Raw genomic sequence first — 24,213 nt, forward strand, 5'->3', positions numbered from 1 at the left:
TCCTGGCTGCTCCACTTCTGCTCCAGCTCTCTGCTATGGCCTGGGAAAGTAGTAGAAGATGGCCCAAGTTCTTGGTCCTTGGGGCTCTTCACCCATGTGGGAGACCCAGAATAAGCTCCTGGCTCCTGCCTTCAGGTCAGCACAGCTCCAGCCATTGCAGCCAATTGAGGAGTGAACTAGTGAACTCTCTCTCTCTCTCTCTCTCTCTCTCTCTGCCTCTGCCTCTCTGTAACTCTGCCTTCCAGATAAACAAATAAATCTTAAGAATAACCAGGATGCAAACCAGGTACTTTGATATGATGTAGGCATCCCCAGTGACAATTTAACCCTCTGCATCCCAATGCCCACCTGTCCTCTACAATTTTATTTAGTGAATTAAATTTCTGCTGTCAGGATATTATTTTTAACAGCAGGAAAAAAGACACACACACAAAATAGATTAAGAAAAATCTGATAGTAACAGGGGCAGATGAATGAGGATGGTATTTGAAATCTGCATCGAATGTCGCCATCTCTGGCCCAGGGAGGGAACAATAACATCATCTTCTTTAAAGCCACCCTTGATTGACATCTGGCCTATGGCAGCAGGTGCAGCCCTGGAGTTCTCAGCCAAACGACGGTCCTCACGTGGCAGTGCTGCCCACAGGTGGTGGAGGCAGTCTCCTGGTTCCCCACGTGGCCTGAGTCAGAGTCTGGAGCTTGGACAGATCCGAGGCTGAGGACCAAAGCTTGTGTTTCTGAAAGGAAAAAGACCAGAGTGGCAGTCGCATTGCTGAACCTTAGAGACAGGAGTGTCCCTTACTGGCTTTGAGCAGCTGAGTGTTTTCAAGTGGCTTGTTTTGCCTGCGCCCCCTTCCTCTGCCTATAGAACATCGTAATAGGCCAGCTGGAGAGCTACGTAAGAAAACAGCTGAGAATGCATCCCTTGTGCCCCAAAACTGTGTGAAGTCATCGCCTCCTCGAACATGTTCCCTGGCTATCTCCTTTCTGGCCTGTAGGGAGTCCGTCCCCAAGTGGCATAGCACCCTGCTCTGCATCAGCACTGGACACACCGCCTGCATAGGAATGGTCTCCTTATGTGATTATCTTTTCCTCTAGGAGATGACTCACGCACACACCCCAGCTGGACACCAGTGAGCCAGAACCCAAACACACGTGACCAACACAGGCCTTCCCAGGAGCTCCCCTAATGCCAGGGGCCCCAGTGGGGTCTGCTTCCTGGGGGATCAGAGCACTGGGCATTCCACAGGAACCCATGGAAGAAGGTGTGTCCCTCTCGGCCAGTGTTGACATCAGATAGCAACCACGAATTCAGGGATGTGACGACTCCCACCCCCGAGAGGGACAGGCACGGACACCCAGTCTAAGAGCAGAGCCAGGAGGGACTCAAGGGCCCCCATCTGAGCCGGGCTCGGGTTGCCTGCCTCCCTCTTGGTCCCATTGGGTCTCCATGGCTCCACCCACTCACCTGAGTACTCCCCGCCACTCTCAGAATCCTGCTGGAGAATTCTAGATGGTGGCATTGCCAGCAGAGTGCTTTGCAAGCCTTCCTGTCAATTCTCTTGTGCGGGAGGGGATTGAGCATTGCTGCACGAGGTAGCTGCACGAGGTAGTTCTGTGTGTGAACAACTCTGTTTTAGAAAACTCTTTCTTGGTTGGGGACAGCTGTGATCTGACTCCATCCAGGGATGATCTTGTGGTCTGGCTCCTGTACCCTGCAGGAGCACAGCTGAGCTCTGAGGGTCACATCCACACAACAGCCAACCCCTACTCACATACGCTTCTGTCTGTCCCCTTGAATTCACTTTAGCTTATCAAAGTCGCACAAAAACCGAAACATCCCAAGCCAACTATCGCCCCAGTGGGGAAACCCTGTTCCTGAAACACTTCACGTTATGATTTCTGAATCATATTCCACAGGGTGAGCTCAACGAGAAAACAGCAGTGGTGATGGTGGGAGGGAGGGGTTAGGAGCTAGCTAGAGTTCCAGGCTCCCAGCTACAGAGTTATTTATTTTTTTAGCAAGAATCTCAGCAACAAAGATGCCTTTGTCAACTTATTTTGATTGTATAACCTAAAAATAATAAACAGACTTATCAACAGCAGAGGAGAGAGGGAGGAAGCTAAAAAGCAGTGAACTCCTGAATTGCCCATGAGTCAGGATGAACATCGACATGGTCTGAGGCCAGTCAGTGTGGCAAACACCAGTGGGAATTCAAGGAAGAACAGTGGGGCTGCTTCCGGGCAGTGACCACACAGTTTGCTGGGAGCCTACCTGCAAGTCACAGGGTGCAAAAGTACTCCACCAGGAGCTGCTTTCTTTTTTTATGATTTAATTATTCATGTGAAAGTCAGAATAACACAGAAAGAGAAGGAGAGGCAGAGAGAGAGAGAGAAAGGTCTTCCATCTGATGGTTCACTCCTCAAATAGCCACAACGGCCGGAGTTGGGCCAATCCAAAGCCAGGATCCAGGAGCTTCCTCCGGGTCTCCCACACAGGTGCAGGGGCTCTAGGACTTGGGCCATCTTCCACTGCCCTCCCACACCATAGCAGAGAGCTAGATCAGAAGTGGAGCAGCTGGGACTCGAACCAGCACCCACATGGGATGCTGGCACTGCAAGCAGTGGCCTCACCCACCACACCACAGTGCCAGTGCCCCAGGAGCTGATTTCTTGCATCCAGTTTACACGATGAAAACTGGCCGAGTAGGAAAAAAAATGTGAGCATCAACGGATACAAGATCTATTATGTCTCCCGTGTCAACCTGTTCTTGCGGTGACACCTAATTCTTGGGCAAGTGCATCTGTGTATCTAGAGTAGCAGGTCTCTAAGTGGTGGGCATGGCTCCCTGTGTATGGATCCCCACCACCACCATCTTGCCCCACTCAGCCTCGATAACACATAAGGACCCTGTGAAGCCCACAAGGAAACTGAACTTCCACAGGCGCTTAGACTGCGTGCTAGCTAGCAGTGACTCCTCTGTGTATGTGGGTTCTGTATACGACCAACCAAGTGAAGCTGGGGAGACCACTGCACAGTGCAATAGGAATTGTCTTCCCATGTGCTCTATGACCGGCTGCCCAGAGCATCCAAAGGTCTTCAAAAAGTTCATGGAGGCCGGCGCCGCGGCTCACTAGGTTAATCCCCCGCCTAGCGGCGCCAGCACACCGGGTTCTAGTCCCGGTCGGGGCGCCGGATTCTGTCCCGGTTGCCCCTCTTCCAGGCCAGCTCTCTGCTGTGGCCAGGGAGTGCAGTGGAGGATGGCCCAAGTGCTTGGGCCCTGCACCCCATGGGAGACCAGGAAAAGCACCTGGCTCCTGGATCCTGCCATCGGATCAGCGTGGTGCGCCGGCCGCAGCGGCCATTGGAGGGTGAACCACCGGCAAAGGAAGACCTTTCTCTCTGTCTCTCTCTCTCTCTCACTGTCCACTCTGCCTGTCAAAAAAAAAAAAAAAGAAGTTCATGGAGGAGCAAGTACTTGGTCAAGCAGCTACGATGCCTTCCCCTTTCCTACATCTGCGTACATGGGTTCAGTTTCCGGCTCCAGCTCCTGGCTCCAGCTTCCTGCTATGAAGACCCTGGGAGAAAGCAGTAATGATTCAAGTACTTGTGTTCTGCCACCCACGTGGGAGACCTGCATGGAGTTCACGGCTGCCAGCCTACTCCTCAGTATTTGCGGAGTGAACGAACCAACAGATGGGAAGGCTCTCGCTCTCTCTCTCCACCTCTCAAATTAATAATTTTTAAACTTCATGGAAAAGGTAGATTTTGAAAACAGTGTGCATTAATTTTTTTAAAGATTTATTTATTTGAAAGGCAGAGCAACAGAGAGAGAAAGAGAGAGAGAGAATGGTTTTCCATCATCTGTTTCACTCCCCAAATGGCCACTACAGCCAGGCCTGGACCAGACTGAAGCCAGGAGCAAGAAACTCAAACCAGATCTCCCACATGGGTGCAGGGGCCCAAGCACTTGGGCCATCTGCTGCTGACTTCCCAGACGCATTAGCAGGGAGTTGGATTGGAAGTGGAGCAGCTGGTATTTGGAGTGTCACTCTGATGATGGGATGCCGGAGTTGCAAGCGGTGGCTTAACCCGCTACAGCACAACGCCAGCCTCTGACCATGAATCCTGGGATATTTTTTTTCCTGCTGGAATAAACTTAGCATGAACTCTTGGAAGTCCTCCTGTAGCTGCCCATTGCTTCACCACTGGCGTGGAAGCAGCCGTAGGGGGCTCTCCCTTGGCCATCCCTACATGTGGGCAATGACTACAGCTCTAGTCTAAGCCACCGCCTGGATAAGGTATTTCAGAAAGCAGGGATGGCCAAGGCAGGCAGTGGCCCTGGGGACAGAGCCCTAGGGTATGAACTGACCTTCTCTCTCTCCCTCCCCTTGGCTGAGCCTTGACTCCCTAAGCCCTCGCTGTCCCCATGGGAGGATCATTCTGCGCATTAAAAAGACAAAAAACATAAAGATGAAAATACTCTAGAATTAAGTGCTGCTTTCATCTTCCCAGACCAGCCCACACTGCTCCGCCCCTCCACTCCCCAGCGGCCCCTGAGTTTGGATGTAATAATCTTCACGTGCCTCCCCCCAAACATGACCCAAAACACACTCCCCTCAAGGGACCAACAGTGGCCACAGGAGCGCAGATTCATTTCAAAGCCCTCGCTGGTGTCACTCGATCAAGCATTCTCTTGAATGCTTCCTGCACTCTGATCAGAGATAGGACGGCCACCAGGGAATTGGAAACCATGAGAACTCTGCCAGGAGTCCCCGGGACTGAAGAGAGCTGCCCCTCCAAGTTCAAAGCCAGGCTCGGCCACCGCACGGGGGTCACCGTGAGCTGGAGAAGGGGAAAGAAGCCTGGTTCGCACCACTAGGGCCCTGTCTGCTTGCAGGGGGAGACACCTGTCTGTTTCCCTTTGTCACTCACAGCGACTGGACATGGCCAGGTCACAGACTCAGCTGGAGCCCCTGCGGCAGAGGACCAGGCTCTTGGCCTAGATTCACAGGTGACCACCAGTGACAGCTCCAATCCTTCGGTCTGTTCATTCCTTCACTCATTCATGACTGCATGGGTCCATTTAGTGGACCCTGGGCTTGGGCCTAATAAGTGAAGACATTGATTGGGTTCTACTCAATGCTTTGTCATTATGATAATTTTCTTTTTTAGGTATCCGACAATTCTCCTTTCCCCCAATTCCATGAATTTCCCTGATTTCCGGGAATTCCTAAAGTCTGAATTTGGAAACCAGTAGTCTCCTTTTGGGTCAAAATATTTATTAAAATAAAAATTGTTGGAGGGGCCAGCACTGTGGCATAGTGGGTAAAGCCGCCACCTGCAGTGCTGGCATCCCATATGGGTGCTGGCTCAAGTCCCGGCTGCTCTACTTCCAATCCAGCTCTCTGCTATGGCCTGGGAAAGCAGTAGAAGATGGCCTGGGTGCTTGGGCCCCTGCACCCACATGGGAGACGTGGAAGAAACTCCTGGCTCCTGGCTTTGGATCAGTGCATCTCCGGCCATTATAGCCAATTGGGGAGTGAACCAGCAGATGGAAGACCTCTCTCTCTCTCTCTCTCTCTCTCTGCCTCTCCTTCTCTCTCTGTGTAACTCTGACCTTCAAATAAATAAATAAACCTTTAAAAAAATTGTTGGGAGTGGGTGGTGGTTAGCCCAACCACTAAGACACTCAGCTCGCAGCTGGGAGTCTCTGGGTCCCGTTCCTGGCAACTCCAGTCCCTGCCAGTGCAGAGCCTGTTGGGGATAGTAGATGGCTCAAGCGGTTGGGTTGCTGCCACTTCCCTGAGAGATCTGCATTATTTTCCCGTCAGTCAGCTTCAGCCCTGGCACAGCCCCAGCTGCTCTGGGCATTTAGGGAGCGACCCAGCAGATGGAAGTTCCCTGCTTGTCTGTCACTCTCTGTTTCTCAAATAAGCAACTTAAAAAAAAAAAAAAAAACATGTTGGATGGGGCCATTAGCCTAGCAGCTGAGACCTGCATCCCACATTGGGTGCTTAGGTTCAACTCCCAACTCTGGCTCCTGACTCCATATTCTGCCCAGTGCAGGCCCCTGGAGGCAGCAGGTATGGCTTAAGTAGCTGAGCCCCTGCCACTCAGGTGCGAGATCTGGATGGAGGTCCCCAGGCTCTGGCCTGGCCTTGGCATTTGGGGAGTGAACCAGTGGGTGCAGGTTCTCTCTCTCTCTCTCTCTCTCTCTCTCTCTCCCTCACTCTCTTTCACATTAACATTTGTTATAAGTTGTTTATGGGGAGGAGGTTACTCTCTACCTCCTTTTAGTTTGAACTAACCACAATTTTGAGCGATAGGACAAACCTGATAAAAGTGCAAAACAAGAGAGCAGGCGGCGTCCAGACCATGTGGGGTTTCTGGGTATGGAGCAGACATTTCCCCAGGACAGTCTCAGTGTTGTCATGGCCACAGGCGTCCTGGGCAAGCCGGGGGGTGTTCACGATCCTCGCTACTCGGAGAGGTTGTGCAAGGCCTATGGTGCTGACTGAGCCAAGAGCAAGGTTCTGCCTCCTGCATGTATTCCTGCATCTGGGAGAATAACGCCATCTGCAAACTTTAAAAATCCCCCTTTGTGTCTGCTTGAATGATTTCCTGTAGGTTCCCCCTACCCAGGTGAAACCACTAAGCTCTCGCGATGTCCGAGAGTGGTGCCCTCAGCACAGGGCATCCGAGCCCCTAGCATTGGCACAAAGGGGCAGTGCCTCAGCGTGGGTGGCTGCGTGGTCCCCAAGGAGGATGTGTGGTGTTCGTGGCATCCCTTAGAGAAGGCTTTCTCTGCCCTTGAGGGACGATCCAGGGTGAAGCGTGGTCTCGGTTCTGTGTATGTGTGTGTGTGCACGCACATGGGGAGGGGTGCGTTCCCACACTACGCCAGGGACCACCTCTGGGACCCTTGTATGCATCCAGCCTTTTAGCATCCTATGACTCACAGTACCTACTGCTTCCAGAACAGCCTGGAATTCTTTTTTTTTAAAAGACTTATTTGTTTATTTGAGAGGCAGAGTTACAAAGAGAGAGAGAGAGAGAGAGAGGAACAGACAGAGACAAAGATCTCCCATTCGCTGGCTCACTTTCTAAATATCTGCAACGGCCAGAGCTGGGCCAATCCGAAGCCAGGAGTCAGGAGCTTCTTCGGGATCTCCCATGTGGGTGGCAGGGGCCCAAGCAATTGGGCTGTTTTCTGCTGCTTTCCCAGGCACATTAGCAGGGAGCTGAGTTGGGAGTAGAGCAGCCAGGACTCACGCCGGCACCCATATGAGATGCTGGCACCACAGGGGCAGGCTTAACCTGCTGAGCCACAGCAAAGGTACTGGCCTGGAATTCTGTACTTTTTTATGCATGGTTTCATGTAGATACACAGAGTAAGGGGCATTAGCTCTGCTTATTATTTACGTTTATGTATTTTGATTTATTTGAAAAGCAGACACACATGCACACACACACACAGAGAGAGAGAGAGAGAGGGAGAGGGAGAGAGAGAGATCTTCCATTAGCTGGTTTATGTCCCAAACGCCCACAACAGCTGGGGCTAAGCCAGGCCAAAGGTAGGAGACTGGAATTCAATCTGGGTCTCCCATGTGGGTGGCAGGGACCCAAGTCCTTGAGCCATCAGCTGCTGCCTCGTGGGGTGTGCATTAGTAGGGAGCTGGAATTGGAAGTGAAACCATCAGGACTCGCTCCAGGTACTGCAATACGGGATGCAGATTTGCAGAGTTGCACCTCACCCACTGCACCCTTTTCCTGCCTCCACAGCTCCATTTAGCAGCTGTGAAAAACAAGGCGTGGAGAGAAAAAGTGACTCCAAAGGTCCATGTGGCCGAGAAGTGACAAGAACAGCCAGGCGAAGGCCAGCACTGCTAAGTTCCAAGGAGATTCTGCTTGGCACCTAGACCGTGTTCAACCTAAGTTCTTCCAAGGTCATCCTGAGCTTGGCTCTTATCACAAGGCTTCTGCTAGCTGGGGATGACCCCACCTGTGCTGGTCGCTTCACAGAGACCTGAACAGAGCATCTCCCACCACAGTCCAGAATCCACCTTCTGTTCCCCTTACACTCACACGGTGGCCTTGGATGAGGCAAAGGGAGAGGCAGAGTGACGCTATTGAGGCAGGGAGGGAGTGTCCGGTGCCACCTGTGATGCCAGCATCCTGTATGAGCACAAGTTCAGGTCCTGGCTGCTCCACTTCTAAGCCAGCGCCCTGTTAATGTCCCCTGGGAAAGCAGCAGAAGATGGCCAAGCACTTGGGCCCCTGCCACCCATGTGGGAGACCCAGATGGAGCTGCAGGCTCCTGGCTTCAGCTTGGACCAGCCCTTGGGTGTTGTGGCCATTTGGGGGGGGGGGTGAGCCAGCAGGTGGAAGATCTCTCTCTCTCTCACTCTCACTCTGTCTCTCCCTCTCTCTCTGACACTCTTCAGAAAGCAAGCAGACAGGCAAACAAGCGAGCATGAGTAGATCCTCAGTACACAGACAAGAGCTGGGGAAGTCAGATGTCCTCAGGGAAGACGCAGGAAACAGCTGGAGCTCACCCAGCTGGAAAGCCGACTCCAGGATTGTGCCTTACGTGGGTGTTCCACAGAGAGCCCACTTGGAGCAGCGGCTCTGGCCACACCCCCTCTCCTGGAGCCGCCTGCTTCTGTGACTGCTGATGCCCATGTCCCTTCTGTAGTTTGCAAGCCTCAGGGGAGGTTGGTGGCCCTGGCTATGGACGACCTGGGCCTCTCTGTGTTACGGGAAACTGGCCTCTTTCGGTGCCCTGCTGTCTGGGTGGGTCTCCATCTTTCATAGGCAATCGGGAGCCACCCTATCCCCAGCAGTGTCCGGTTTGCATCTGTCCCACAGCCCCCGGCCAGGGAATCGGCTTGCAGGACACAGGGTGGCTCTGTGGGCAGAGCAAGCCCCACCCAACCCGGGGGGGCAGGGGGTGTTCTCAGCTAGGGCAGTGTTTTCATTCTGATTTTCTGTCTTTGGCTTAAAGAAGCCCACGAGTTTGTTTTCCCAGCCTCCCCTACCAGGGTCTCTAGGCTGCGGCTGTTTGCAACACGTTTCTGTGATCACAATCTGAAAAAGCTAAACTATAATCACAGCTGGAATCTGCAAATAACCTGTAAAACCAGACACCACGACATCGTGTGCAGCAGCAGCAGCGTTTTCCAGGCGTTGCAAAGAAATTTCCCCTTGTTGGGTACAGATACAAGAGACTAGTGCAGATTAGGTGTTGGATATTTCTGTCCACACACACTGTGTTGTGTATCTGGTCTTCCAGAATCTGATTCTGAGACCTCTAACTTCATATCTTTTTATTGCTTTTTTTTAATAAAATTTTATTTAAAAGGCATAGTTATAGAGAGAGCGATCTGAGAGGTTTTCCATCTCCTGGTTCACTCCCCCAGATGGCCACAACAGCCAGGGCTGAAGCCAGGAGCCCGGAGCCTGGAACTTCTTCTGGGTCTCCCACATGGGTGCAGGGACCCAAGCACTTGGGCCATCCTCTGCTGCTTTCCCAGGTGCATTAGCAGGGAGCTGGATCAGAACTAGAGCAGCCGGGACTTGAACCAGTGCCCATATGGGATGCGGGCATCTCAGGCAGAAGCTTAACCTGCTACACCACAGTATTGACCCCAGCCTCACGTCTTATGCTCCACGTTAGTTTCAGCCAGAATCTCCCCTTGGAGGCATTTTTCTGGATCTGCTCATTCTTCTCTCTCTCAGCAAGCAAGAACACAATCCCAACATGGCTCATTGGGAATGGTGGGAAAACTTAGCCACACCTCTGCGGTTACTGCTCTGTGCTAACCAGCACCAAGGACAGCCATCTGGCATTCAAGGCCACCAGCGGGTGGAAGAGCCGGCAGGTGCAGGAGGCTCTGGGTGTGTTTCTGATGCTGATGAAGAGGCGGGGTCACTCCAGCACAGCTCACCCTGGAGCCCCACTGTCCCGTCTCCCTGTTGGGAGCTCCACTCCCCTAACTCAGCCCCTGCAGAAACAGAGCTTTCTATGTGTCAGGCTTCCCAGAATCGGCTCCAGATGAGGGCCTGGTGACAAAAGACCCCCGCATCTTCCAGGCTGTATCCTCACATGGGCTGTCCTTGGTAATACAGGAAAAGAGAGAGAGGGGAAGAGGGAGGGAGGGAAAGAGAGAGAGAGTGAGAGAGAGATCATGTGTCATCCCCTTTTCTTATTTTTTTAAATTGTTTATTTTCATTTTACTTGGAAGGCAGGGAGACAGACAGACAGAGATCTTCCATCCACTGGTTCACTCCCTAAATGCTGGCAGGAGCCACGGATCACACAGATCCTGGCCAGGTCAAAGCCAGGAGCTAGGATCTCCACGCTGGTCTTCCCCATGGGTGACGGGGTCCAACCCCTGCTGTCTCTCAGGATGAGTATCTAGAAGGAAGCTAGAATCAGAAGTGGAGCCAGGTCTGCAGCCCATCTCTGACACGAGATGCGAGTGTCCCAGGCAGCGTCTTAACTGCAGAACCCTTGCCCCTCAACCTCTTTCTGTAAGGACATTGGTCCTGCCTGGGGACTTCTCTAAGGTCACTCTGGGCAGACACAGACACTCAGTCCACAGCAGCACTCACCGAGACCTACACCAAAAAGCACTGGGGGTGGGGGTGGGGGTGGGTTCCTCACACAGCCTGAATTCCTAACGGTGCTCGGTGCAGAGGAGCTCACCCAGGGGCTCCTGTCTCTGGCCATCAAGGCAGGACATCTCACCTCCTCGTCCTTGTCCTTGCAACACTAGGTCTCCTGAGTCTGACTGTTCCCTCCCTCCAGTCACTGTGTCTTCAGAATTAAAAGATAGGCTTTGTTTTGATGCAAAAAAAAAAAAGTTGAAATCCGTGCCCAGTTCTTTCATATAGCACATTTTCCATGAACTTTTTGCAGCCTGCTTACCCATGTTTTTGCCTTATCCACATAGCATGGATGCTGCTATAAAAGTTTTAGCGTACAATAAAAGGAACAAAACGAAGATGCCAAAATTGAAGTGGTTAATTCTGCAGAACTAGAAACTTGGGCCTTATTTGCTTCTGGATTTTAGACTTTTGATTCCTTTCATAAACAAAAATTTTTTTTATTTCTTTTGTAGATTGGTTTCTTCCTAGGTGAACTTTCAAGAATAGTATGTTCCAGATCTGGTCATCCTGGTAGCTGGTGCCTCCTCGCTTTTCATCATTTCAGTCACTGGAATTCACCCTCAAGTCGGGAAGGTTTTTTTGCACCGAGACACCTCTTAAACCAAGCTCTCGGGGCTGGCACTGTCGCACAGGGGGTTAACACCCAGGCCTGAAGCGCTGGCATCCCATATGGGAGCCAGTTCAAGACCCGGCTGCTCCACTTCCAATCCAGCTCTCTGCTATGGCCTGAGAAAGCAGTAAAAGATGGCCCAAATCCTTGGGCCCCTTCACCTTCGTGGGAGACCCAGAAGAAGCTCCTGGCTCCTGGCTTTGGATCGGCACAGCTCCGGCCATTTGTGGCCAATTGGGAGTAAACCATCGGATAGAAGACCTCTCTCTCTCTCTCTCTCTGCCTCTCTTCTCTCTGTGTAACTCTTTCAGATAAGTAAGTAAAAATCTTTAAAAAAAAAAAAAAAGGCAAGCTGTCAGTGCTGTCCCCCTGTCACCACCCCATGCCTGGGTGCGTGTTCAGGCGGCTTTGAGAAGCCTTAGAAGCACAGGGTCCGTGTCCTTGGCCTTGGTTTGACTTTGAGCCTCTCGTGTTAATAACAAGCCCTTCTTGCCTGATGCCCCACGGTTTGCTTGGTGCCTGGCAAACCCCGCCTTTATTTCACCTTCCCGACAGCCTTTGGACATACACACCCAGTTGCTTGTCCTCATGTTGGAGGGACCTAGTGGTTGTCCTTTGGGTGACATAGCACAGAAGTGAGTGCTAGCCACAGCTCCTCGCTGGGATACTCGGCTTCCACCAGGAAATGTCACACGCACTGGCACCCTCTGCCTGGGAGAGGCCCCAGCTTCTCGGCAGCCACCCAGCAGGTGAGCTGTGACCACCGGCAGAGACATGAGGACAATCCTGCTCCTGCTTTGGAACCAATTGCACTTAGGGGCTAACTTAGCATTTCCAACACTAGTGTCTTGGGGGCTGACGCTGCGGTACAGTCAGCTGAGCCATTGCTTGCAATGCAGGCATCTGATATGGGAGTGTTGGCTCAGGTCCTGGCTGCTCCACTTCCCATACTCCTTCCTGCTAATGTGCCTGGGTAGGCATTTGATGATAGCCTGGATACGTGGGGCCCTGCCACCCCTGTGGGAGACCTGGATAAAGTTCCAGGCTCCTGGCTTTGGCCGGGCCCAGCCCTCACCATTGTGTCTACTTAGAGAGTAAACTACCAGAAGATCTCTCTGACTTTATCTCTGTCATTTTGCCTTTCAAATAAACACATACATCTTTTTTTTTTTTAAATTAGCTTCTTTAATTTTCATCATTCAGTTGTTTGATTAATAAATACCATTGGGATGATGGCTCTATCGCTGTTCCAGACTTAAGCCAAGTGAAATTCATGAAAACTATAGCACAATCCTCACCAAAATAGAGCTTTTATGCTTACGAATTCTGAGCCATGAGGACAGACACTCAGGTTTTATTTGGCAAATGCTCACCATGAATAATAACAGAAAAATTAGTAAGTTATCTGGATATGAACTCGTATTCAGGTAACACAGCCACCTCCCAACAGCCCTTCCTTCTCACCCCGAGTGCTCGCAGTCCTGATCCACAGCCCTTGCTGGAGGGGGTTAGGAGGGGAGTAAGCCTCAGGTGCAGGAGGTGGGCGTGGGTCCTAGCCTGAGCCTTCCCCATTGCTGTCTAACCTCTCCGGATCCTAATTTCTTCATGGGTAAGACTGGGAGGTTGGCGAAAATATCCTTGGGTGTCTTTGGCCCTCTAGTGTCTGGTTCTTCAATCAATGAGTCAGCTGGCTAATCAAGACATAGTTGAGGAAGGTCTACACTTCCAAGGCCTGTATTAGTGTGTACACACACTTGTACACACATATGCACACACATAGGCACACATGCATGCACACACATGCATGACACGCATATACAATGTGCACATGCATATGCAAATGGACACACGGGTATGCACAAGCCTGCACGCATGTACACACTCACACACACACATGTACACTCATTCAACAGGGCTTGTTTTCATGCGTGATCTCATTCTGTCATGTCCAGGATTTGCCATCTTTCCCGTGGCTTTAATTAATTAATTAATTTGAAAAGGGAGCAGAAAGAGCCAGAGAGAGGGCAAGCTCTCAGCCACTGGTTCACTCCCCAAATGCTGGCAACAGCCAGCGCTGGGTGAGGCCAAAGGTGGGAGCTGGGAACTCAATCAGGTCTTCCTTGTCAATGGCAGGGACTCAACCACTGGAATCATCACCTGCTGCCCCCCAGGGTGCGCATTAGCCGGAAGTAGGAGCCAGGACTCAAACCCAGGCACTCTGATGTGGGGACGTGGGCATTCCCTTACCCCCTAGCCCTTGAAAGCACCAAGCTCCCATGGTATTAGGAGGGCAGGAAGGCGGCTGCCCCAGGGGCTCTGAAATGAATTCACTGCTATGCGAATGAGGACAGTCTGGTGGCTGTCCCCCAAGGGCCACAGCGGGATGCTGTCTGCTGCTGCTGGCCAGGAGGGGCGCCCCAGCCCCCACCCCAGTGCCTGCTGTGAGTGAGCGCCTCTGCTCTGCGTGCAGGCTGGAGCGCAGTGAGTTGGAACCGACTTTTATTTCTGCCCTGCCAGCCCCGGTGAGAAACAGCAGGAGTGTTTATTAGTCACAGGCACCAGAGCCCTGGGCGGGTCAGCCAGGAGTCGGAACTTGAGGGACAGGGTGCAGGCAGGGCCGGCCCGGAGCCCTGGACGCGAGCGTTCATTAGGAACACTGGAGCCTTTTAGGGCCAGCTGGTGCACGCTGCTGGGGCCCGCGCTTGCTTCATAAAGATGCGTTATATGGTATTCCTGGCAGCAGTTGGGCACTTCAGAGGAAAAAGAAAAGCAACATTATTGGTAGCTTGGAGGGACAGCGTGGCCTTTCCCTGCTGTTTGGCTGCCTAACCTCTCTCCCTTTTCCGTTCGCGAAAGCTGAGTGTGTGGATGGGACCGTGGGCACAGCACAGCTTCTGCCTTTCCCCAGGGTCACTAGGAGACTCAGTCTCGCTTTCTGAGTCATGGTTTGCCAACAGTAGGGCTGTCCTTCCTGGGGTTATGGGGGGGGGGGGGAAGAGAGAGAGAGAGAGAGAATTTTCTATCTGCTGGCTCATTTCCCAAAAGGCCACAAGGGCCAGGCCAGGCCAAAGTCAGGAGCCTGGATTTTATCCAGGTCTCCCAGGCAGGTGCAGGGGCCCAAGCACTTGGACCATCTTCTGCTGCTTTTCCAGGTGCATTAGCAGGGAGCTGGATGGGAAGTAGCCCCGCTGGGACTCGAACTGGCATCTATATGGGATGCAGGGGTTGCAGGTAGCAGCTTTTCCCACTATGCCATAATCAGGCCCCTAAATAAGTTTCAATAAAGCAGAAAGGGCTTGGAGAACTGTCAACTCCTAGAGCAAGCATGGACAGCTTCACTGTTTGAATTCTCCGGCTGCAAACAAACTCGGGACAACAATGTTGAGGTTACAGCACCGATTCTCAGCTGGTGGCGATTTTTTGCCCTGGGGGATACAAGCAGCATCTGGACCCATTTTTGGTAGACTGCAGGTGCAGGTAGGCCCTGTGGGGAGCAACTCGGACTAGACTGTTACTGGAATTAAGACTTATTCTATGCATCTGCTCTCCCACAATATGGCGCTGAGAAGGGAGTAACAACTTCTACACAGCTGCCTCTCGCCAACTTGAGTGATGACCTGCAGGAGCTGATCCTGCTCCTGATTGGAGGAGAGCAGCGTACTCGGCATGTGGGTAGCAGAGTTGGGATTGGTGGAAGAGGACTATAAAGGAGGAGAGAGACAACATGCACCAGGAACATCTAAGAGGAACACCTGTGCAGCCCCCGAGAGAGCCGGCCGGCGGTGTGCCGCTCCCCCGTGGAAGTGGGGAAAGTGGCAGGGGAAACCGCCCTTCCACGGAGGTGGAAGGGTCGGTAGCCAACCCGGGAAGAACCAGCAGCAAACCCGGGAAGGGCCGAGCAGACAAAAGAACAGCGCAGGGTCCTGTGTTGTTCCTCCGCGAAGAGGGGGAGCGACAGGCCCTCCCACAGCTTAACATCCTTGAGTGCACTGGACAGCTCCTTCGTGAAGGATTATCCAGCGCAAACCCCACAGCACTGAGGTTGAAGACTCCTGGGTAAGAGGCAAGCTGGGACTCCCTCAAAAGCACTTTCAGCCTAAACTTCACCACTTCAAAGAGGCAAATGGAGCACATTTTTCACAGCTTATGGCAAAGGGTCAGAGAAAGGGCAGAACTCTGTCGCTGGCAGTGAAGCCATGGCAAGCTTACCCAAGTGAACCTCCTGAAATGACTGTTGCCCAGCTTCTGAGGCTGGAACTGGGAGCTACAAATTACACGTCTTCGGCATCAACTGCTCTCTGCTAGGTGTGGCCAACAGGGGGCGCTGGAGAGAGGCTGGGGAGGAAGCAGGTGCACCTTCCTGTTGGTCAGCATCACCCTGGCTGGACACTCCACTCCAGTAGCAGATGACCAGTCCTAGCTGCTGTTACCCAGACCCACAGCAACACACTGAGAGGCAGCTGGGAGGCGTCCCCTTCTCAGAGGGGGAGTGTCAGCCTGTGGTGCCTCCCCCAGATTCTCATTCTTGATAACCCCAGCCCTACAGGGGGCAGCTTCGGTCTCTGACTCCTTCAATCCCCAGTGCTCTGTGTTTGTCTTTTCAGGTCTTCAATACAGTCAAGGGTTCTCTGTAGTCAATTCTCTGCAGCTACTTGGTATGGTCCCTGACTTCTGGCTGACACAACAATGAAGCAGAGGAGTGGGTGTTTGGCCTTTTGGTTAAGATACCCACGTTCCACATCAGAATGCCTGGTTTGAATCCTGGTTCCGGCTCTTGATTCCAGCTTCCTGCCAATGCAGACTCCGAGAGGCAGCAGATAATGGTTCAAGTAACTGGGTCTCTCCCACCCACATGGGAACCTTGATTGAGTTCCTGGCTCCTGGAATCAGCTTCAGCCCAACCTTAGCCATTGTGGGCATCTGGGAAGTGAACCAACAGATGACAGTTCTGTCTGTCTGCCTGTCTGCCTGCCTCCCTCTGCTCTCAATTAAAATTAAAAAAAAAAAAGTCAAACCCAGCAAAGGGGATCTTAGTAAGGCACGTGGGTGACAGCTTCCCAGGGGTGATAGACGCGACAGCTCTGTTATGTGTTCCAGGTCTGTGAAAAGTGTCACAGGGAGGGATATCATCAAAGCTGACTAATTGGGGCAGGTCCTGTGGCATAGTGGGTAAAGCCACTGCCTGCAGTGCCTGCATCCCATATGGATGCTGGTTCGAGTCCCGGCTGCTCCACTTCCAATCCAGCTCTCTGCTATGGCCTGGGAAAGCGGCAGAAAATGGCCCAAGTCGTAGGGCCCCTGCACCCACGTGAGAGACCTGGAGGAAGCTCCTGGGTCCTAGTTTCAGATCAGTTCATCTCTAGTCGTTGTGGCCAACTGGGGAGTGAACCAGCAGATAGAAGACGTCTCTCCCTCTCTCTCTCTCTCTGCCTCTCCTCTCTCTGTGTAATTCTAACTTTCAAATAAATAAATAAACCTTTAAAAAAAATTGCTGACTAATCACAGCTCCTCCAAATCCAAACACGCAGGGCTCAGGTGCTGCAAGCGAGGAAACCAGAAGCTTATGGGCTCTCGGCTCCAATAGTGGTTTTCTCTGGTTTCCTGTGGCAAGGGTCTCACTTGGACTTGGCCAACTCAGCAGAACAGGCAGGGATCCCCAAAGTTACCTTCCAGTGGGAACTTCCACCTCCCGCTCTGCCATCCACAGCCACTTGTGTCTTCTCCCCACGTCAAATAGTCTGGGAAGCAAGTCCAGGAAGATCTTGAAGTCCTCTCTGTTTTAAAAAAAAAAAAATGGTTTAAAGAAAGAGTCTGTGGCAGCAAAGCGTCAGTTTGCCAGGTTTGTAATGCAGTGAGAAATGCCTCGGCTGGAAGACATGGATCCCTCGGTTTATGGGAAGAAACGACGAGATACCTATCTTTATTTTCCAAGAAGTAAATATTTAAACCATATATACTGCTTGTGTACATTTGCCCGTCCCAGCTGGAAACAGTAGTTGCAAAACAGGAATGGGAAAAAGGCAGAAAGGCGCTTTGCTTGGCTGATGTACAGACAGTGTCCCGAGGCTGCTCCTCCCCAGGCGGACAAATAAAGAAGAAAATATGCTCTTGGGGGTTGTGACACTGCCAGTGTGTCACTCTCGAAAGCCACGAGTCACCAGTGATGGGACGCTGTGGCTCCAGAGGCTGTCACCCGCCTGACTCGTCACTCTGACTGTGACAGGCAGATGGCTCTGGGAACAATTCCACTGAAGGTCCCAGGGCTCCGAAGACAGGAGACCACCTTGGGTGTAGAAGTTGGACAGTGTCATTTTTCTCCTGGGGCCACTGTCTCCACATCCCATTGGGATTTCTTTAATTGCCTTTCCCAGGTAGGCCAGTAGGTGAATCCACCTGGTGTGCACCTGCTACAAACACAAAAGCACCTCCAAAGAGTGCAGAGGAACCTGTAGTCCATCCCTCTGGGTATCCGAGAGTGGGAAGGGAGGGAGAGAGAGAGAGCATTTCTGTGTTTGTTTGTATCAGAGAGGGCAGAGAACACACATTTGTTTTGCAGAGCAAGCTCTAAACCTAGAGGGAGGGATGGGAAAAGGTTGATACTAGGCTACAGCTAGTTAAGAGTAAGAAACTCTGAGGTTCTGTTGCCCAGTAGGGTGAATATTAATTTACCATCTATTTCTCTCTTTAAAAAGTAGCAGATAGGAGGCTGACACCGCGGCTCACTAGGCTAATCCTCTGCCTAGCGGCGCCGGCACACCGGCTTCTAGTCCTGGTCGGGGCGCCGGATTCTGTCCCGGTTGCCCCTCTTCCAGGCCAGCTCTCTGCTGTGGCCAGGGACTGCAGTGGAGGATGGCCCAAGTGCTTAGGCCCTGCACCCCATGGGAGACCAGGAGAAGCACCTGGCTCCTGGCTTTGGATCAGCGCGGTGCGCGGGCCGCAGCGTGCTGGCCGCGGCGGCCATTGTGGGGTGAACCAACGGCAAAGGAAGACCTTTCTCTCTGTCTCTCTCTCTCACTTTCCACTCTGCCTGCTTAAAAAAAAAAAAAAAACAGTAGCAGATAGGATTTTTGGATGTTTTCACTGCAAAGAAAAAATTGTTAAATGCTTGAAAGGATAAATATATGTATCCAGATAGGGGATTATACAATGTAGACATGCAGCAACACATCACGTAGTAACTTATAAACAAGTACACCTTCCATATATCAGATTCTTTTTAATTAAAAAATGTAAAAAATAAAATGGCAAAAAACTATGCCAAACTGGCTTTCTGTCTCCAGTTTTCCTCCATTCCCTGGAGCGCAGCTCCCCAGGATTTTTGAGAAGCCCCAGGACCCCACCATTCACGTATCCACAATGCTAATAGCACCACCATTCCGGTGGAACGATACTTCCGGTGGGCGGCCACTTCCGGTGGGAGGCTACTTCCTCTGGGAAGTTTACGCAGACATTGTTGTTTGTGCATGAAGCTCTCCTGGAGCATTGAGGGCTGCCCTTACGCCTCTGAGCACCTCTCCTCATACCCAGTACCTCTGCCCACCTCACTCACGCTTCCATAAGGTCTGGAAGTCAGAGACCAGAGGCTGTGGCCAGAACAGGGTTGAAGGACCAGAGGGCGTCTTCTCCAATCTTTCACCTCCTCCCCAGGCTGATGGCAGGACACTCCCGGCCTCTCCTGGTGACTTCACAAACCTAGAACCTCTCCGCGCCGCACCCACCCGCTCTCCTCAAGGACAAGGCGGCTGCTCCTGCCAGGTAAGGGTTTGTGTGCTCCAGATTCCTTTGTTATGCCTCCCAAAATGCTGGTGTCAGGGGATGGGGGAGGTTAGGTCAGGAGGGTAGAGACCACATGCATGCGGCCACTGCTTTTATAAAAGGGTCCACAGAGAGCGGTCCCCAGCACCTTGCCACCATGCAGGGGACGGTGCAGAAATGGCCACAGAGCAACCAGACCCTAAGCCTGCTGGCTTGGCCATCCCAGGGTTCTCAGCCTCCAGAACTATGAGAAATCTATGCCGTCTAAGCCGCCAGTCCATGGCCTCTCGTGGCCTCCACCCCAGCTTCTTCCAGACTCCAGAACCCTTCTCTACCATTATCCCCAAGGCTTCTTGGTCATCACAGGCACTTAGAATAGATCAACAGGAGCCAGCAGTTTGACTTCTATATTGTGGTGCAGTGGGATAGAATCGTCTTTGCATCAGGGTTCAGAACTCACCCTGAAGTTGCCTGTTCGTTTTGATGTGTAAGTAACCACCTCCTTGTAGTGTTCGGATGTTTACAAAGGACTTTCTGGAATCAGAAAGTTCCAGAGCTTGGACTTGCGCTACTATGGTAGAACTGAGGTCAAGTCTAGGGTGTCTGTTTTATAGGTTAGCGGGGGAACCCTTCCCCGTTGTTGGTAGCTGGAGGCAGAGATGAACGTGGGGGAGGTTTAAGTCACCAGCTCAGCCATCAGAGTCCGAGAGGGTTGCCTCACTTGTCAGCTGGTGGAGATAACTGATTGTCGCCCCCAGCTTCTCAGGAAGGATCCGTGCAGATCGCCTAAGCCTGATTGCCCCAGAACCTGGCTACACCTTAGCCTCACCTGGGGATCAACCCCGAGGGATTTCCATTTCAATTGCCCTGGGTCTCTGTTTTTTTAATACATATTAGGCGATTCCCTTGCATAGCCAGGGTTGAGAAACACTGATCCGGCAGTGCTCACGCTTAGATGAAGGTTGAAATTCCGGCCGCCGCGGCTCACTAGGCTAATCCTCTGCCTGTGGCGCCGGCACACTGGGTTCTAGTCGCGGTCAGAGCGCCAGATTCTGTCCCGATTGCCCCTCTTCCAGGCCAGCTCTCTGCTGTGGCCCAGGAGTGCAGTGGAGGATGGCCCAAGTGCTTGGGCCCTGCACGTGCATGGGAGACCAGAAGAAGCACCTGGCTCCTGGCTTCAGGATCAGCATGGTGCACCGGCCGCAGCGGCCATTGTGGGGTGAACCAACGACAAAGGAAGACCTTTCTCTCTGTCTCTCTCTCTTTCACTGTCCACTCTGCCTGTCAAAAAAAAAAAAAAAAAAAGTTGAAATTTCTTGGGCAACCTTAACAAAGTCTCCAGCCCGAACCTGCCTTCAGATCTCCAGATTTAAAGGATGTGCCAGCATTGGAGATTTTTTTTTTAAAGATTTATTTATTTACTTGAAAGTCAAAGTTACACAGAGAGAGAAGGAGAGGCAGAGAGAGTCTTCATTTTGATGGTTCACTCCCCAATTAGCTGCAACAGCTGGAGTTGAGTCAATCCAAAGCCAGGTGCCAGGAGCTTCTTCCAGGTCTCCCACATGGGTGCAGGAACCCAAGGACTTGTGCCATCTTCTACTGCTTTCCCAGGTCATAGCAGAGAGCTGGATCGGAAGTGGAGCAGCCGGAACTTGAACCAGTGCCCGTATGGGATGCTGGCACTGCAGGCAGCAGCTTTACCCACTATGCCACAGCACCAGCCCCAGCATCAGCGATTCTAAAAGCTACCCTCGGTGGTGCTCACAGGTGGGCGGCCCATGTTGAGAACCACTGCTGGGGCCTAGCCCAGCACTTCCTGCTGCAAAGGAACCCACCTCAAGGGAAGAAGCTCAGGTTCGTAGGCCAAGCTAGGGCCAGGATGAACTTGGGAACTCAGCTGTCCCAGCTGTGATCCATCCATTCACAGTGATTGTAGGTGTCTCAGGCAGTTCTGGGCACATCTGGACGAAAGACAGCCCCAAGGGACAGGCCCCAGTGCACACTCTCTCTCATAAACAAGGTATCTATTTTTCTAGTTTTAGTGTTTCTGAGGATGCCTTCCCAGCCTAAAATGTGATTGGGCACTTTTTAGGTGCCAGGCAGAGTCTTAAATATATTATAATTCCCATTTATTTCATGCTACAGATGAGAAAAGAGAATTTCAACCCACACCCACTTTCTTAAATCCAACACCATTGTATGGGAGTCTGCACTCTATTGGGGGTGACAGATGGCCTGAAAGAAATTCACGCCTGAATAAGGCTTTGGTGGAGCAGCAGTTCTGGGAGGGGAAGTTGGAGAGTGACTGCTTTTGATGACTATGAAGTGATAAGGGCTAAGAGGCATGCATATTGCAAAGTCAGGGTTATCACCCTTTGTTCCCATCTGAAGGGGAAACTTTTAGAGAATTCCTTTGCTTTCTCTGCTTCCTGGAATTGCATCCTGTTCATAGGACAAGGGGACAAGATCCTAGGCCTCAAAACCTTGAGGACCCAGATTTATCTGTGAACTCTGTCTGGGGGGGTCTGTTGGCTCCCTTCCTGCCCTTCCTCTTGCCTGTGTGCCCTCACCCTGCCGCCTGCCAGGGAAGGAGAAAAATCAGGGACTTGGAAGCCAGCAGACATCTCTCTAGGGCCTCACACGTGAAGTTGAAAGCCAGAAATTCAAAGGCTACTTCCAAAGTTCATGGAAAAATGGAATGGAAAGATAAGTTCATTTGGTGGAAAACAAAACAAAAAACAGCCACATAGATTTTTGATAGTCTGCATTTCCCATGAACTTTTATGCCTTGTTGATCATCAGAGCTAGCTGAGGGTGGTACAAGCTCCAAGCTCCCCCATGACGCGACTCTAGTGCCGGGTGAGGGGAGATCTGGAGACAGGACTCATCCTGGGGCAGGAGGGGATCACTTGCCACCACACCGGCAGATGGTTTTTCAGCATCCATCACCACTCCTGTGGCAAACATCCACAGAAACCAAGAAGACTTCTAGTGACAACTAACATTTCTTTTTTTTTTTTTTTTTTTTTTTTTTTGCCAGGCAGAGTTAGACAGTGAGAGAGAGAGAGACAGAGAGAGAGTTATAGATGGTAAGAGAGAGACAGAGAGAAAGGTCTTCCTTCCGTTGGTTCACCCCCCAAATGGCCACTATGGCCGGCACTGCGCTGATCCGAAGCCAGGAGCCAGGTGCTTCCTCCTGGTCTCCCATGCAGGCGCAGGGGCCCAAGGACTTGGGCCATCCTCCACTGCACTCCTGGGCCACAGCAGAGAGCTGGCCTGGAAGAGGAGCAACCAGGACTAGTACCTGGCATCCCAACTGGGACTAGAACCCAGGGTACTGGTGCTGTGGGCAGAGGATTAGCCAAGTGAGCCACGGCGCCAGCCTGACAACTAACATTTCTGTGTTGAGCACTGCATCTTTGGTCTTGATTTCTTCCTGATGCAAACCCTGAAGCTACTGGGGCTTCAGTGGAATCCAGAGGACATGCAGGGTGCAAGTAGCAGAGCTGGAAATCAGAGCTCATCCCCAACACCACATCCCGGTGGCTGCTCCTCTACGGTGACCTCGCTTTTGAATCCCACTTCCTCTGAAGGTAAGTTCAGGTGGCTGGATTGAGTGGACAGTCTCAGCCCAGGGACGGGGCAAGACAGTTCCTGGGAGGAAGAATATTAGGAGAACCGACCTCCAAGCTGTTAGCCAGGCCTTCAGACATTTGCGTTTTTTCCTGCTTCTAAGAAAGATGCAAAAAGACAGCCGTGTCTGGCACCCAGTGTTTGATCTTTGAACCCTGCTAGAACTCTCTGAAATGTTGTTTCTTGTAGAACCCACTGGAAACACACCCACTGGAAGCACCCATTGGAGCATTGGTGGTTTTGCAGTCCACAGGGAAAGAGATGATTGGAAAACTTCCAGAGCATCTGTCAACTGCATGAGAACTAGACTTGCTAATACACAGTCCTAATTTCTTTCTTCTTTATTGGAAGTGGGTGGTGAGCATATTACAGAAGGAGTGGACGTACAGTGCATGGGAGTGCCCTACGTAGACATCATTCTCTAAACGCTGCTGCTCTTGCAGCCTTCCCACTTGGGGGCCCCCAAAAATGGGCAACACCCATGGGATGACTTTATTCCTTCCCTGTTCTTTCTCCTTCTGACTTGGGATTTTAAACAAAACAGTAGAAGCTTCATTAAGTAGAACTTCATGCACTCTATGAGTGGTACAATATACTCAATCTATATAGTACAAAATGGCATTTGCTTAAACTGTTCTGGTAGAAACTACCAATGGCGTCTCCATGTGCTAGCCATTGCCCTCCCACAATGTTCCCCATGGCTGCACCCAACCCCTCTTCCTTCATCGTACTTGGTCTGAGCCACTGATGGGCTCTGCCTCTTACCCTGGTGCATGTTTTGCACCTGCTTTCCTAATGTCAGCATCCTAAATTGTCCACAGGCACTGAGAACTGAGTCTCTGTAACCTCCAGAAGCTTTCTGCTCAACGACACAGACTTCATCGACTCTATTCTTGCTGGTGATTTTCCCTAGTTGTTTGGCACAAATCCCTGCACATACTGGAAATTCCAAGGCTATGAATGTGCCTAGTCACGCTGTTGGTCAGATGCCTGGGAAGACTCTCTATGAAACACCCTGGGGTCAGACAAATGTCATCTGCATCCCACTGACCTCTCCAAGTTGAAGCATGAAAAAAAAAGTGTCTTCCTGTTGACTTCCATTGCATACATTCTTCAGAAATCATTATCTTTGTCCACCGCTGTTTACAATGCCCCACTGTCCAAGTTGCATGATCACCAACCATGGTGCTCCCTCGCCTGGGTCCCACAGAAAGCTACATGTCTGGCTCTATTCACTTGGAAGCTGCTTCATTGTTTGCATTCAGTTTGTGTATATTAATTTTTAGAAGTGTGCACAGCAATTAAATGTTGAAGTGGAGAAACATTTGCACTCTCTCTACTTCCAGTCCCAGACTTTGGTCTGGCTCTCATTCCTTCACGTGGAAATGGTGTGTGTAGTGGAGGCTGTGATCTGCTACCCAGATTCCCTCCTCATGACTGTGCTAACCCTTCTGTCAGTTGCCAGACGTGCTGGCCGCCCTTAGCTCACAGCCAAGTTCCACTAGGCAGTAGCCCTCAGCCTCAAAGCAGTTGGGTTGCC

General features: G+C 51.7%; 2 long non-coding RNA genes across 10 annotated transcripts; one reads left to right on the top strand and one right to left on the bottom strand.

Moving 5' to 3' along the window:
• Positions 1-435: 435 nt before the first annotated feature.
• Positions 436-17,901, bottom strand: LOC138845073 (uncharacterized). The gene is made up of 2 exons (XR_011381799.2): positions 16,952-17,901; positions 436-737 (listed from the first exon to the last, which is right to left on the bottom strand). It is a non-coding gene; the product is annotated as an uncharacterized LOC138845073 (long non-coding RNA).
• A 752-nt stretch (positions 17,902-18,653) lies between these two features.
• Positions 18,654-23,729, top strand: LOC149122807 (uncharacterized). Of its 9 annotated transcripts, none has more exons than XR_016219862.1 (4): positions 18,654-19,040; positions 22,495-22,633; positions 22,863-23,030; positions 23,495-23,729. It is a non-coding gene; the product is annotated as an uncharacterized LOC149122807 (long non-coding RNA). The 9 variants fall into 9 exon arrangements; XR_016219864.1 differs by having other exon boundaries at positions 18,654-18,845; positions 18,933-19,040; positions 22,450-22,633; positions 22,863-23,729; XR_016219861.1 differs by having other exon boundaries at positions 18,654-18,845; positions 18,933-19,040; positions 22,863-23,729.
• The last annotated feature ends 484 nt before the right edge of the window (positions 23,730-24,213 follow it).

Source organism: Oryctolagus cuniculus, chromosome 13 (genome assembly GCF_051225735.1).
Source record: "Oryctolagus cuniculus isolate XC-2025 breed Fujian yellow rabbit chromosome 13, ASM5122573v1, whole genome shotgun sequence".
Taxonomy (NCBI): Eukaryota; Metazoa; Chordata; class Mammalia; order Lagomorpha; family Leporidae; genus Oryctolagus; species Oryctolagus cuniculus.